Below are 11,889 nucleotides of genomic sequence, written 5' to 3'. Positions count from 1 at the left end.
CTTCCTCTATTTTGTAGGTGGGTTGCCACCAGAGCACGGCTGCCAACTAGTGGTATAGGTCTCTGCCGGGGAACCTAACCTGGGCCGCTGAAGCAGAATGTGCCAAACTTAACCACTAGGCCACAGGGCCTCAAGTGATTTTTTGAGGAAACAAAAAAGGCAAAGGGGAATGAGGAAGCAAGATGAGGATGGCAAAAAGCTAAGCAAGAATGTGGTCTCTGTGGGAGTCTAGTTTTGCCTGACCCCCCTAGGGTGCTCTGGAGCACACGTTGACTCAGAGTCGGCCCCAGCTTGAGGCTGGGCAGCCTGCCTTTTACGTCCTACCGCATCCATTGGTCATTGCCCTCCTTTCCTAGCGAGGCACAGTCTGTGTTGTTCTCTCCTCCTTCTCAGAAACCTGTTCCGAGGTAAAGCAGATCCTCAGCCTTAGGGGAGAGAAGCTCCAAGAGGGTTGGCCTTTGGCCTAATCTTTCTGGAAAACGATTTCAGGCTTAAAGACATTTCAGTTCGTGGTAATGCATGTCACTGATACCATCACTACTGAGATGGCTGTTGGCATGCGGACAATGAAGATCCCTGGCAAAACGCGGCTGTGCAGCCAGGTTTGCCTTCTGGGACCTCATGGTTGGATAATCATGGACATCACAGGGGTTGTGTGGCAAAGGTCTCTGTCTTTGTCTCCGCTTGATTCCTGGGATGTTCACTACATATTCACTAATTATCCACTCAGTCAGAGAATCAATATGAAACCTGAAGAACCGATTTTCTTTTTTTCAACCAGGTGTTCTGAGTGCGCCTTGGAGGCAGAGGAGACAGATGAGGGGAGGGCGCGGGGGCTCAGAGCCTGCCCTTTGGAATCAGGCAGAACTGGGCTGGAATCCCAGCAATGACTCTTCACAGAAGCATGACTGTGGGCATGTGGCTTAACTTCTCTGAGCCTCAGTTTCCTCTTCTGTGAAATGGGGATGACACCTGTTTCTACCTCATTGGGTTGATATGAGGATTGTTAAAAAATAAAATTCAACCTAGTAAATTGGAAGATCTACTTGGCTTTATGAGGCCATTCATGAATACGGCAGTATCTCATCTACCAAACAGAGAGATACTGCGGTGGGGGGGTGTGTGAAATGGAAGGTTTTTATAGGAAGAGGGGTGGGCCAAGAGAGCTATTGGCAAAAGAAAAGAAAGGATTATTTTTAGGCCAAGATATCTTCTTTTTGTGGGGGGAGGGGGGGGAGGGTGGGCGGGGAAGGCGTGGACGGCGGGGGAAGTAGGCCATCTTTTTTCCTCCGGGAAAGGAAAGGCAAGAGTTTTATCATGTAGATTGCCTCTTCCTCTTCTTAGGGAAGGAGAAGGCCGAAGTGACAGCCTACCTCATGGTGCTGACCAGAAAATTGGTGCTGGTTGATTAAGATTTACATTTCAGGGAGAGATTGAAATTGCAGTTTTCTCTTGAACAGGATTAAATGAGACAATGCATGGAATAGATGTAGCTCCAGGCACCTAGTAACTGCTTAGTAAATACTGTTATTGATAGGGGAGTGTTATCTGGACTTTTCTGAGCAGTGGGTATTCTGCAGGCAGCATGACAAAGAGGAAGAAGCCAGGACTTTGCTTCCATTTCTGACTCTGCCACTTTCCTGGCTGTGTGACTGTGGGGAACTTACTTCCATTCTCTGAGCCAAGGTTTCTTCATCTGCCAAGAAGGAGTAATATACCTACATTACAGAATTTTGGTGAAAAAAGCATCTGGCCCAGATTATGGCTCACAGTTGGCATTCAGCTCAATGTCGCTTCTCTTTCTTCTCCTTTTACAGCAGCATAATATTTAGCCCATGCCTTTACTTTCTCACGTGTGGCTTGAGGCCAAGTTGGCAATTGGATTTTCTCTTTAAGTTTCTCAAGGATGAGAAGGTAGGACACAGAATAGGCGAGAGCGTTAATTAAATACTCACTTACAAAGGCAAAATACTCCTGCATTCCGAAAAGAAGCTGAGTATTACTTGGAACAGAGATATGCAGAATCAAATAAGCAAAGATAGCAAGCTCTGGGCTGCCCTCTTAACAGCAGGAGATGTAACCAATCTTTAGGAATGTCTGCTTCTCTTAGCCCTTAATGGTGATGATGACTATGGTGAAAGGGAGGCTGATGACGGCAGATGGTTTTCATTGAGCCCTTACTCTTTTCTAGGTGGTGCTAAGCACTTGACTTGCCTGTTTCTTTTAGTCTTCTTTTTTTTTTTTTTTGAGGAAGATTAGCCCTGAGCTAACATCTGCTATCAATCCTCCTCCTTTTTGCTGAGGAAGACTGGCCCTGAGCTAACACCTTGCCCATCTTCCTCTACTTTATATGTGGGACGCCTACCACAGCATGGCTTGCCAAGCAGTGCCACGTCTGCACCTGGGATCCGAACTGGTGAACCCCCGGCCGCCGAAGCGGAATGTGTGCACTTAACCGCTGCGCTACCAGGCCGGACCCCTTTTAGTCTTCTTAATAACCCTTTAAGGGAGATAGTATTATTCCTATTTTACAGATAGAGAAAGTTGAATCTCAGAGAAGAAAACTTCCAAGGTCATGAGCTGGTAAGAGGCACACTGGTATTAGAGTCAAAGTCTGAGTACAGAGCCCTGGAAAGTAAGCAGCACCCCAATATATCACATGACCTTCCCAAGAGTCAGCACTCAAAGGAAATGTCCTGTAGGGGCTTCTCTGAGAAATATCAAATCCCTTACCACTTTTTGTTTTTGAGGAAGATTCGCCCTGAGCTAACATCTGCTGCCAATCCTCCTCTTTTTGCTGAGGAAGACTGGCCCTGAGCTAACATCCGTGCCCATCTTCCTCTACTTTATATGTGGGATGCCTGCCACAGCATGGCTTGCCAAGCGGTGTCATGTCCACACTGGGGATCTGAACCAGGGAACCCCGGGCCACCAAAGTGGAACGTGCGAACTTAACTGCTGAGCCACCGGGCCGGCCCTTCCTTACTACTTTTATAAAAGGACATTTGCTCAGCAGCTAAAATTCTCCTCTAAAGGAAATAATTTTGAAACAGTCTTTCGTACTGTTTCTAAGATCTATTTTTAATGATTGTAAAAATGCTTATTTTCTATGCTTAATAAACTAGACATAAAATTACACAATAGTCAGATCTCAATGTTGAGAGAAAAAAAAATAAAGTCACTTAGAAAACAGAAAATGTTAATACTATGTCTCAGGTTATTTGGAGGATTATTTTTCTACTTTACATTTTCCAAAATTTCTGTAATTTTCATTTATTAGACTGGTAATCAGTAAGAAAAAGGTTAACGATAACTGGGAGAAATGGTCTGCTATGTTGTTAGTGATCAGAGATCTACAGTTGTGTAGAAAATAAACACTTGTAGACTGAGGGGCCAAAAACCCACTAGCAACTTTTCTTGTCCCTTAACATAGGCTGAATTCGCGAGCACGTGTGCCTTTGGAACAGATGCGCACCCCGCTGATGATGACTGACGTCACTTCAAATCCAGTGACTCGTTCTGGTAGGTGCAGCGTGACCTAGCTGTGAATATCAGGGCTGGGACGCCCAGGTGGGAGATTGGTGTGGGGGACAGTCTGTGAGGGCATGTTTCCATATGGATGAAACGTCTGGGAGAATGACAGGCCACTTCTCCCTAGCAAGTTTTCCTGTGTAGCCCCAGGAATTCTTCTCACATTAGAGATCTTAAAAAAACAGAAAGCTCTGTTGCCTTTTGTTGGAAAATTTTAGCTCCAATTCTTCCGTAAAGAAAAAAAGGTAAATCACTTAAAAGTTTTCAATGTGCCAAACACTGTTCTAGATACTGGGATGTAACAGTGAATAAGGTGAGGTTTCAGTTCTCATAAAGCTTATATTCTAGTTCTACAGCCTTTTTGTTGATGCAATAGAATTTGCACTACTCTAATTATATAAATATTGTTCTTTGTTCAGCCAAAAATTATGCTGTAATACTGTTTTGGTACAACTGCTGGTTTTTTTCTAGTTGATGAGTTGCTTCCATATTTGTCATTTGCTTAGGTTTCAAGGTACTTCTTGCTCTTTCTGCCCAGTGCTCCCACAGATCTGTCAAGTGCCTATCAATAAGATTTCGAAATGTTCAAAGGCATCAGATAGTCAATTCCATGCTTTGTTTTTTTTTCCACTAGGGACCTTTCTCTTGCTTCCCTACATCTTTCTCCAGTCTGGATAGCTGAGACTTTGTCGCACTTCTGGGTTGGGCCCTCTGTTTCCTGGATCCTGAGTCTTCCTTTGTGTTATTTTCCTCTGTGTATCTTCTTCACTGCAGTCCTAAGGAAGCTTGGGAGACCTTGCATAACTGAGTATGTCACTGGGCTTCCCTCACACTTGGTTCATAGTTGGGCTTTGTATAAAGGTCCCGATTAAAAATAATTTTCCATCAGAATTTTGAAGCCTGTTGAAAAATATGGTGCAGTTATGACTCCCTTTGCTTTGTAGATGAATATTTTTTTCCTCTCTAGGTTCTTTTAGGATTTTCTCTTTATCCCAGTAGTGTGATATTTCTCAATAATGTATCTTTGGAATGTGTCTTAAATTTATTTTGCTAGGTGCTTAGTGGGATTTTTCAGTCTGAAAACTCTTGATCCTCAATTCTGGGAAATTTAATTTACAGCAAAACCTCTGTTAACTGACTTCTAGTTAATTGCCTTGCTAGATTCACCCACACCCTCCATTCTCTCTGAAAAACATATTGACTAATGCCAATTATGCCAATTACAGCACACTAATGGCTCATGGAGTAGGAGAACCCACAGTTTTTCCCATCAAGTGAGTTGTATGCTCACCAATATCAGTCAGTTACATTTGTTCCCAAACCTGCGCATGTCAGTTGCACTTGCTATTGTAATTATATAAATTAGTTAAAAATTATATCTATCAATGAATGTGAGTATGAAAAGAGAATTGTTAACATGAAGACCAAGTTGAAACTTTGGGAAAAAATGGATAAAGTCAAGTTGATTGTGTAAAAGACTAGGAAAATAAAAACTCTGGAACAATTTAACACTCCAATTGCTTTGAAATCTTGCTCTTTGGGGCTGGCCTGGTGGTGCAGCAGTTTAGTGTGCATGTTCCACTTTGGGGCCTGGGGTTTGCCATTTGGATCCCGGGTGCAGACATGGCACTGCTTGGCAAGCCATGCTGTGGTAGGCATCCCACATGTAAAGTAGAGGAAGATGGGCACGGATGTTAGCTCAGGGCCAGTCTTCCTCAGCAAAAAGAGGAGGATTGGCAGCAGTTAGCTCAGGGCTGATCTTCCTCAAAAGTAAATAAATAAATAAATAAATCTAGCTCATTAAAGAAACTGGAATTGAAAATCTTAGACAAAGCCTTCTAGGTAATGCATTGGAAACGGCTTAGAGATCCAGTTAGCAGACCTATACTCAAAGAAAAAACCTTGGTCCTGAATCAAAAAATTGGTGTAAAGGGGCTGGCCCAGTGGCGCAGTGGTTAAGTTCGCACGTTCTGCTTCTCGGCGGCCTGGGGTTCGCTGGTTTGGATCCCAGGTGCAGACATGACACCGCTTGGCAAAAGCCATTCTGTGGTAGGCATCCCACGTATAAAGCAGAGGAAGATGGCCATGGATGTTAGCTCAGGGCCAGTCTTCCTCAGCAAAAAGGGGAGGATTAGCAGCAGTTAGCTCAGGGCTCATCTTTCTCAAAAAATAATTTGGTGAATGAATGCACATTTATGTGGTTTAAGGCAAAAATAAAATGGTTAAATATCAGCTTCAAAGTGTAGAAACCTAGCAGGTCTCACTTAACCAAGTGATAAAGTTGACATCACCAATACTGGGTCATACTGATGGGATGCACTGAGAAGGAGACCATGTCACTGCATTGGTATTTCTGCTAAAAATGCAAAATGTCAATCTGATCATGAGGAAACATGAGATAAACACAAGTTGAGGGACTTTCTACAAAATAACTGGCCTAAACACTTAAAAATGTCCAAGTCCAGAAAGACAATGAAAGGCTGCTTAAAAGAGACCAAAGAGACATAGCAACTAGATACGATGTATAATCCTGGACTAGAGCCTAAACTAGAAAAACTCAGATATCTTTAAAAGACATTTTTAGGACAACTGATAAAATTTGAAAATGGACTGTGGATTAGATAAAGCTATCATATTCATGTTAAATTTCCTGATTTTGATAATTGTCTGTGATTATGTAAGAGAATGTCCTTGTTAGGATACACACTTTGAAGTATTTTAGAGGGAAAGAGGCATGATGTCTCTAATATACTTTCAAATAGTCCAGCAAAATTATATGAAAAATGTAGAGAGAATTATAGAGACAAAGCAAATAGGGCTAAATATAAATACTTGCTGAATCTGGGTAAAGGGAATACAGGAGTTCTTTGGATGACTCATGCAATTTTTATGTAAGATTGCAATGATATAAAAATACAAAGTTATAAAAGCGCTTATGGTAAGAACGTAGATTTATTCTGATAATCCACTACAATTAATTATTTTGATAATCAAATTTCCTTTTAATTGACCAACCCTGGAGCTTCCAGGGAAGAGTATGGTACCACGGGTCGGTGTTTCAAGGTCAATGGTTGTGTGTGGGAGAGCAGAGAGCAATGAGGCTGGAGCGAGGCAGGAGTCAGTTGGCGAAGATACTACACCCAACTTAAAGGACTTGAACTTTGGTGAACTCTTGAAAGATTGTTAAGTAGGGAAGCTTTGTGAACCCGTTTACATTTTAGAGTGGTCGCTCTAGCAGCTGGTGTTCCGCATGAATAGCAGATGGAAGGGGAAGATGTAGGACTGAGGCTACTGTAGGCATTTATAAGGGGAGTAATTGGATCTTACATTATATTTGTGGCAGTGGGGAATAGAAGGAAGTGGAGGGATCAAGGCTACTTTAGGTGGAATCATCAAATGAGGTAACCGACTGAGGACTGAGAGTGAGGGAGTGGGAAAAGCACAAGTTGACTCTCAAGTTACCTTCTTAGGTGACTGAATAGATAGGGATGAAATTAACCTAGTAGGGACTTCAGTAGAAGACAGAATGGGGGCAGAATGGGTGAGTAGGGCAAGATGATCACTTCTAATGATCACGATGAATTTAAGCTCCAGTGGGAATCAAGGAATGGACATAGGTTTATCTACAAGTCATCATCTCCTCAATTCATGACGCACAAAAAACCATGCATCTTGGAATTAGTGAAGTATAGAAATTCTGCCAGATTGTTTTCCATTTAAGATGTATTGGTTTTCTCTCCCATCAGCAGTGCAAGACGGTTGGTTGGTGTTTTCCCATATCCTTGCCAACACTTGGCATTTTCTGACTTTCTAATTTTTGCTAATATCCCCATTCGATGGAGATGTCTAATGATACTTTGCATTTCTTTGTTTGCTAGTAAGTTTAGGCTTCTTTTCCTCTTCTTTTTTCGCTTGTTAGCCACTTGAGTTTCCTCTTCTATAAACTCCTATGTATATCACTTGCTCATTTTTCTATTGGGTTTCCTAATCTTTTCTTGTTGACTTTGAAGGAGTTTAAGATATTAACCTCTCATCAACTTTAAATATTGCTAGTATCTTTTCCCAATTTGTTATCTATGTATTTTGTCTATAAAATCTCTAATGTTGATATAGTAGAATGTAATATTTTCCCTGTGTGATGTATGCTTTTAGAGTTTTAACAGGTTCTTCCGCGTAAGTCACAGAGATATTATTTTCTATTAACGTTTCAGTTTCTCCTTTCATATTTGTACCTTTAACTTTTCCATAATTCACCATTGCATTTGGTATAATGTACAGATCCAACCTTATGTTTCATCATATGGTGAACTGATTTTCCCAAAATAATCTCCAAGAAAACCCTTCTATTTCCATTTATTGTTACCTCACAAGTTCCCGTATGTACATGGTCTATTTCTGAGCTCTCGATTCTGTTCCATTGGTTTATTTCCTCTTTAATACCAACACACTGGATTTGTTGTTGTAGTTTAAAATACGCCTTAATATTTACTAACATGAATACCCCTACTTTGCTCTTCTTTTTCAAAATTTATTTAGCTATTTGTAGACCTAAATTCTACCAGTCACTTATAGGAAATATATTTGCCAGATCTTTTAAAAATAATATCTGATAGTCTGTCTTTTGAGTAGTAAGTTTACTTTTATTGAAACTAAAATTAATATTATATATGGAATTATTTCTCTTATTTTGTTTATTAAACTTTATTTTTTATTCCGTTTTTCCTTTCATGCCTTTCATTAGATTGAATTTTGTTCTGTTGGCTTGAAATATATGTATTCTATTTTTAACTAATTAAGGTAAATATTTGTAGATATCTTCCCTTATAATTTCTTGAACTTATTAATATCACTATCTTCCTCCTGAACAAGACAAACATATTAGCAAGCTTTCACTTCTCTTATTTTTTCTCTCTTTTCACCACTCTTTCCCACCTCCCCATCTCTGGTGATATTGTTTAGAATTTTAGTTTTGAAATGTTAGGTATTGTTATGGTTAACTTTATGTGTCAACTTGGCCAGACCACAGTACCCAGATATCTGGTCAAAAGCCAGTCTAAAGGTTTCTGTGAAGATGTTTTTTTAGATGAGATTAACATTTAAATCAGTAGACTTTGACTAAAGCAGAGTGTCCTACACAATGTGGATGGGCCTCATCTGATCAGTTGAAGGCCGTCAAAGGTAAAAGACAGGTCCCCTGAGGAAGAGGAAATTTTGCTTCCAGATTGCCTTTAGACTTGAGCTACAACATCAGTTCCTCCCTGAGTCTCCAGCCTGCTGGCCTTCCCTGCAGAGGTTGGACATGCCAGCTCCCACTGTTGCCCAGACCAGTTTCTTAAAAAAATCTCTCTCTCTCTCCATATCTACACATCCTTTTGTTCTGTTTCTCTGGAGAACTCTGACTAATACAGGGATATGTAAAATTTTTGTTTCTGAACTATTCGAGAGAATGGTGTAACCCTGATTCGAGATTTAAGATTTAGGATTCAGACTCTTAGGTCTCACTGGCTGGGCTCGAATCCTGCCTCAGTCACTTACTGCATGCTTTTTAAAATTTTTGAATTTATGGGGCCAGCCTGGTGGCGCCCTGGTTAAGTGTGCACGTTCTGCTTCAGTGGACGGGGGATCGCTGGTTCAGATCCTGGGTGTGGACATGGCACCCCTTGGCACGCCATGCTGTGGTAGGCATCCCATGTATAAAGTAGAGGAAGATGGGCATGGATGTTAGCTCAGGACCAGTCTTCCTCAGCAAAAATAGGAGGATTGGTGGCAGATGTTAGCTCAGGGCTAATCTTCCTTAAAAATAAATAAATAAATAAATAAATAAATAAAATTTTTGAATTGCAGTATTAAGGGTACAGCTGGGTGAATTTTCAGAAAATGAACACACCCACATAACTTGCACAATACAAAACCAGAACATTACTACACTCCAGAAACTTCCCTTATGCCTATTTCTAATCACTACCCACATCCTCACTAAGGGAAACTACAATTCTGAGTTCTAAAAGAATAGATATGTCTCATCAGTTTTTGTACTGCATATACAAGGACTCATACAGTATGTAATTTTTTTAACCTGTCTCTTGATGCTCAGCATTTTGTTTGTAAGACTCATTCATGCGGTTGCATGTTGTAGTTTGTTCATTGTTGTGTGGTATCTTGTATAGTATTTCATGATATGATATACTACGATTTATTTATCCATTTTACTGTTGAGGCTTTGGGTATTTTCCTGTTTTTTATTTTGTATTGTTTGTTCTTATGAATAGAGCTACCATAAGCATTCTAGCGCCCGGCTTTTGGTGACGGGCTATGTTGTTTTTTCAAGATATTTTCTAATTTCTTTTGTGATTTCTTCTTTGACCTATGGCTTATTTAGAGATATGTTGTTTAATTTCTAGATATTTGAGGAATTCTCAGATTTCTTTCTGTTACTGATGTCTAATTTAATTCCATTGTAGTTAGAGAACACACTTCGTATGATTTCAATTCTGCTGATTTATTAACATGGTTTTATCAAGGAAGGATTTATTAAGACTTGTTTTGTGGTCTAGCATATGCTTCAAATTTTATTTGACTTTCAAAAGCTTTTAGTCTAGCTCATTTAGCCTCCTGCACTCCTGGCCTTAGGAGTCGGCAAATGTCAGTGAGGAAAATCAGGTGTGTCTGAGGCTCCTCGTTTCTGATTTTGTCACTCCAGCCCTGAGCAATAGCAGGAAGCTTTGATGGTTTTCCTTTCCCCTAGTAGCGGCTGTCTGGGTCAAGTCCTAACCCTCAGCCCAGATTTGGCAAATGCCCCCGGGGGAAATATCAGCTGACAATCTAAGCGCTCTCCTCTGAACTGGTCTCTCCTCTCTGGGATTTTTTAGTCCATCCATTCCATTACTTCCACAGCTCTTTGACCCCTTTAAAATGTGATTTTTGTGATTTATCCAAGTTTTGCTTTTTTAGAAAAGAAAGGGTTTTTAATTACAGCTTGCGAGTGTAAGGGAAGTGGGAGAACCTCCCACCCCCTCCCCCTCCCTTTCCCTTCAGGTTCTTATGGCTGGTCAAATAAATACAAAGGCAGGTTAGCAGGAGAAAATCAAACAAAGTTTAACAACACGTATACATGGCAGAAACTCAGGAACAACTGAGCAACTCGGCCATCTGGCCAAGGCTGCATGTTTAAGGATCTTCAGCTAAACACAAGGTAGTGTAGGATTTCAGAGGGGAGGAAGACAATTTACATGGAGATGGAAATGCAAATGTTTGTTGAACAGGTTTTGCTGGGCCAAAAAAATGGGTTTGTTGGTGTCTTTCTATTACACCTATTTTACGTTATACTATAGCTATCTTAGGGTCTTAGCTCCTTCCTGGAAGAGACCTTGCATGTTAAATTCTTTTAGGCAGTTTGGGGAAGGTCAAATGTTCTTCCTAAGTCTTCTGAGCCTGTATTGTCGTCAGCTTGAAATAATCTGCATTCCAGAGTGGTGCATCTTGGGGTGGCCTGCCCTGAACCCCATCAATGTTTTCTCCAGGGTCAGACTGGGAAGAGGGAGCCAGCAGCCCTCATTAGTTTAGCATCTTGCTGGAAACCAGAAGTGGTAAAGAGTGTGGACTTTAAAAGCAGCCTCTTAATAACCATGTGACCTTGGCCAGTTCCTTAAGCTTGCACCTCTGTGAACTATAGCTGATAATGGTACCTGCTTCAGAGGGCTCTTGTGGGCTGGCACAGCACTGGCACATGGTATCTGTTAATGAGTATTTATTGTTGTTGGTATTATACCCTGGTTTGGGCAGTCATCAGCATGGAGCTGATGGTGGTGGTTGGAATTGTGGGTTTGAATGTCATGTCCCTGTGGGAATGAATAGAGTAAGAAATGAAGGAGGTCTAGGAAGTGGCCCTGGCATTTAAGGGTTAATGGACAAAGAATGACAAGGAGATGGACAGGGAGGGTGCGTCCCAGCCAAAGGTAGGACCACAGAAGCCAGGGGAAAGAGAGGCTGGGGAAAAGAGGGAGGGTCATCCTCAGGACCACGTGCTCAGAAGAAACCATGTTATTTTTAGTCTGTTGGGTTTTGCAGTTAGATGCTCCCTGGTGAAGTTTAGATCGGTGTTAGTGGCGAGAAGGGGACAGAAGCCAGATTGCAGCCAGTTGAGGAATAAATAGGAGGAAAAGAAGTAGAGGCAAGTTTAGACCTTTTTGCCCAAAATGTTTGGCTGTGAAGAGGAGAGAGATTAAGGCAATAGCTGGCAGAGGTGTCAAGGCAGAAGGAACACGGGGGGTTTGTTCCTTTAGGGGAAAGAGCCAGTTCCGTCTCTCCCATCCCTTTCTCCGCTTTCTTCCTCTTTCTTTCTCCTTCACCTTTTCTCTC

This window comes from Equus quagga, chromosome 7 (assembly GCF_021613505.1).
Source record: "Equus quagga isolate Etosha38 chromosome 7, UCLA_HA_Equagga_1.0, whole genome shotgun sequence".
Classification (NCBI taxonomy): domain Eukaryota; kingdom Metazoa; phylum Chordata; class Mammalia; order Perissodactyla; family Equidae; genus Equus; species Equus quagga.
This window is presented reverse-complemented; position numbering follows the sequence as displayed.